This window comes from Limulus polyphemus, unplaced genomic scaffold, assembly GCF_000517525.1.
Source record: "Limulus polyphemus unplaced genomic scaffold, Limulus_polyphemus-2.1.2 Scaffold7749, whole genome shotgun sequence".
NCBI classification, from domain to species: Eukaryota; Metazoa; Arthropoda; class Merostomata; order Xiphosura; family Limulidae; genus Limulus; species Limulus polyphemus.
Genome location: NW_013673359.1, coordinates 16,654 through 21,348, shown reverse-complemented (window position 1 = coordinate 21,348; position 4,695 = coordinate 16,654). Strand labels below are relative to the sequence as shown.

At 36.9% G+C, this 4,695-nt stretch overlaps 1 long non-coding RNA gene across 1 annotated transcript; it reads left to right on the top strand.

Moving 5' to 3' along the window:
• The first annotated feature begins 411 nt into the window (after positions 1-411).
• Positions 412-2,275, top strand: LOC111089884. The gene is made up of 2 exons (XR_002614043.1): positions 412-621; positions 1,166-2,275. It is a non-coding gene; the product is annotated as an uncharacterized LOC111089884 (long non-coding RNA).
• The last annotated feature ends 2,420 nt before the right edge of the window (positions 2,276-4,695 follow it).

The window sequence follows — 4,695 nt, the reverse complement described above, 5'->3', positions numbered from 1 at the left end:
GTGACATCGGTGGAAATATGTTACAAATATGGTATACACAAAAATAATTTATATTACTAATACTACAGTCCTGAAATCTCAGAAATACACAGGCGAGTAATGAAGGAAACTTTTAACTTACCACGTGAAGTTTCGTGAAGAAAATCCGTTTTATATTTCTTCCACAAACTTTAACAATTGGAAGCTGTACGTCACATCCACAAATATGGCGTTAAACCTTACACACAAACTAGTGTCAGACCTGCAAAACACGAGAGACTGGCCGGCCAACTAACAAACTACTTGTTCACGTCAGATGACAACGGCTTAGAGGGAGGAAATCAAGGAATACAGGTGGGTACATACCCTCGAACTCGTACGTAACACCGACTGTCTGCGGGGCACAAAGTGCGGAGGCCATGCACGTTTAAAAACAACAACAGCTGCTTGGAGTACAGTTCGAGAGGTGGGACAGCGATTGCGAACAAGAATGTTGGCGAATCTACCCCCTTTTTCTACTAAATAACTGTGTCCTAATTTGATTCTGGGAGTCAAAAAAAAGAAAGAAAAAAGTGTAATACACCTCGGAGGAAGACGTCTAGCTTGCTCGTGGAGACAGATAAGTCAAGTTACAGATTCAAGGTCAGTAACGTCCGAAACGAGGCTCGCAGGCAGGTTCGTCTACGATATACTTGACCTGCGGGAACCCCCTCGTTTATTTATTTCGTACCTTCTAAAAGAATACTAAAAGTAAAAACGATACCTTTAAAGGCATGGAATGTGGGTAAATCAGCTCTAAGGGAGATGTGTACTTAAAAGGACATCAGTGATTATTATTATTATCTAGCCGATTAGATTACAGAAAAAACATTTAAATGCCAATAATTATACGTAAATGACAAATTATGTTAAATCACGCATATATTATCTGACGTGTAAATATATCAACTGTAAAGAAAGAAAGGGGAATACCTATGTGTGTGTGTGTTCACCTTTCTTATTTAATACGTTTTACTTTTGAGATTAATGGATTGGCACCGATTACACGTGGAATTATTTGCTATATTTTTAAAATTACCATTCGAACTTGATATAATTGTGATATACGATTGTGCTTTGCGTTTCTACCGTCTTTCAGTACTATAGTATTTATTCTAAGTCTATTCTTTCTTCTGTATATGTGCAGGTTTCACATAACATGTGATCCAGAAAGATGTTAAGTTTATTTCGTTCTAGCTGCCTTTGCTCCTTTGTTATTCTTGAATGGATAATACTTGTTCTGCCCTAGAGGAAAGGAGGATATTACTGCAATACCGCACGTTGTGCATGGATATCAACAGTAGTGTTCTCCAATGGTCGTTCATGTGGTATCTAGAAGTTACGATCTCAGCATTGTTATAGAGAGAATGACCAGTTAGACGAGTAGCGCTAGTTGCTTTGGGGAAATGCCAAATTTCTTGTGAACTGAGGAACGTTGAATTCAGACAGTCTGGAACAGAATCCTGAAGGAGAAACAGTTGAGAGAATCCAATAAAAGTGGCAGTTTCGTGAAATTAAAAGCAAGTGCACACACCGTGTTTGCGTTAAGCATAATAATAGAGATTGTTCACCTTCCATTTCACATCATGTCTAGTCTCATTGTTCCACTTACCATCACGATTTAACATTATTTAATTTGATTAAATCTCTGGTTATTAAACAGACCTAGTTGATAGCTCAAATGTTAACTCATTCTTAACTGCACATACCACAGTGTGCATAGGAAGGATAAAATGTTGATGCCGTGACTACGAGATACCATATTGTGGAGTCTAGTATATCTACTGAGGTGCTTACTGCTCTTTACTCCTACTCTTGTGTGACTAAGTTTCAAAAGGTTTCATATAGTTAAGGAAATGGCATTTTTCACACTAGGGGAAGATGGTTGTCTGAGTTACTGAGTCTAGTAAAAGTACTCTCCTGGACAAATGGCTTTTACCAATGGTGGGGCCTGTTGGTATAACATGTTAGACCTGTCATCCATATATTGGCAAGTCAATCAGGATGACAAAAAGAGATATAAGACTGCGTTTTAGCATAAGAAATTACTTGTACATGGTTCACGTCATGTCTTTCAGCCTGCGTAATGTGCCCACCACTTTCGAGAGACTAATGGAGCTTACACTGAAGGGGCTGCAAAAGAAGAAGTGTCAGATTTATGTTGACAACATCTTGGTATTTGGTGGCACGTCTGAGTCTGTCGCTGAGAGCCAGAAAAATGTATTCCAGTGGATAAAAAAAGTCAGGCTTGAAACTGAAAATAGCAAAATATGTTCATATGAAATTTCTAAGTAATAATGAGGTTAAAGAAGATATCTCTACGGATTCTGCTAAAATAGAAGTGGTGAAAAATTGGCCTCAACCTTTGACCTAACAAGTCCACAGTTTCCTTTATGTCTCGTCTTATTCCTTAAGATTTGTGACCAACTTCACAAAGATCTCCTCACCATAATCAACTCTTACTGACACAGAGAAATGTGAGCAAGAATTCCGGTCCCTGAAGTGTGCTTTAGTAGAAGCCCTGGTTTTGACATATTCATGACAGGATTGTGAATTTCTGCTAGATGGCTATACCAGAGATAGCGGAATCAAAACAGTGTTATTGCTATTGCAGGATGGAGTAGAACATATACTTGTGTATGCTAGTGATGGCTCCCAAATGAAGAATCCGTACATCAAAAAAAAAAGGAACTGCTTGCAGTTTTTATCTTCATAAAACGATTTTAGCAATAATTGAATGGTATAAAGTTCACTTCTGAAATGGATTATGTGTCCTGAAGTTATTGGTGAACTTTAAAAACCCAGATGGAATGATAGCAAGTTAAATAATAGTGTTCCATGAATTTGATTTAATCACATCTTATTACCCAGGCCTACAACACAGACAGACTGCCTTTCCAAATGGTGAAACCCTATCTGATCATTGAATGTCCTGATCTTTTCAAGCTATCAAAGTATCATTGTGGGATACATCCATTGGATATTGGATGATAGCTGCTCGATCAACCCTTTGTCAAATGGTCGGTTTATTTGATCAACCTTGTAAAACCATGAAGTTATACATACTGTGAACCCAACATTTATTAAGTGTATCTTAATGAAATTTGGTAACAGACAGACACACACACACACAAATCTGAATTTTAATAAATTATTTATACTAAAGATTTGTCTGTGAATTTTCGTAACCTTTAATGGGTCAAACTGAATGCAAGGTGATTTTCACTCTAACATTACAAATCCTTCTTTTCATCTTACAGTTTTCATATTTAACGTACATAACCTCTAGCACCTCCTATATGAATATCAAAAGTTTGTTTTTTACTAAAAAACTCCCTTTATCTCCTCAGAAAGAAGATACTATACTTCGAAAGTGTGCGATCCTTAGGGTTGTTGTTTATTTTAGTTTTTAAAACCACTTTATCGCTGTGTGGTATAGATCTCTGGATTTCAGAGATGACGATCCGGGTTTGAATCCGTGCGATACCACAAATTATTCCCCGTTCTTTAAGCTGTGGGTGGCAAGGCAGTGCTGACTGGCTGCTATTCCTTAGCAGCTTGCAATAAATACAAACACTTTTAATTCACAACACTAATTTCGTTTGTTCCACAATTTTGAGCAAAGTTTCACGAGAGCTATTTATGCATTGCCGTAGGTTTTTTTTATTTTTTGAACTGAAAGACTAGAGGAAAGGCAGCTAGCTAGTCAACAGCACTTATTGTCGTAAAAGTCAAATTATCCAGGGCACCAACTGCCAACTCTTGAACTTTTAAGAACGAACAGTCAGCTTTGATCGTCATTTTTATAGCGTATCTACGGTCACAAAGTGCGGAGCGCGTTTTAACGGCAATGGGTCCTGGACGGTTTTTGATTTTTCGAGAACGTTAACTCGGTCAGCTATTTTAATTCTAAATGGTATCATCATGTGTCATCTACTCGAAGTCATGAAGCTCCATTGTTCTCTTCTTTCCTCCATTCTAACACATTTACTGTATGATGTTCCTAACCAATCTTTTATGTTATCCATCTACATATTTCTTGGTCTGCCTCTTCCCCTTCTAGCAACAGTCTTTGTATTCCATTTCTTCTAATTATATGTCCAAAATACCCGCATTTTCTTTTCTTGATAATATTATGCGTTTAGTTTTCATCATTTCTAATACTTATTCACTTGTCTTATGTTCTATACAAGATATTTTCAGTACTCTCCTATAGATCCACATTTGTCTTATGTTCTATCCATGATATTTTCAGTACTCTCCTATAGATCCACATTTGTATCTATAGGAGAGTACTGAAAATATCTTGTATAGAACATAAGCCACATTTGTCTTATGTTCTGTCCAAGATATGTTCAATACTCTCCTATAGATCCACATTTGTCTTATGTTCTATCCAAGATATTTTCAGTACTCTCCTATAGATCCACATTTGTCTTATGTTCTATCCATGATATTTTCAGTATTCTCCTACAGATCCACAGTTCAAATGGCTCAATCTTTTAACCAATCGTTTTGGATATTGTCCACAGTTCAGCACCATATAGTAGAGTTTACTAAACGTAGCATTTGACTGGTATCGTCCATGTTGTCACGTTAATATTTTTTGACATATTGTTAAATGTTCTCCTAACTATTTCTTCTCTTCTCTGAATTTATACTTGGCTATCACCATCT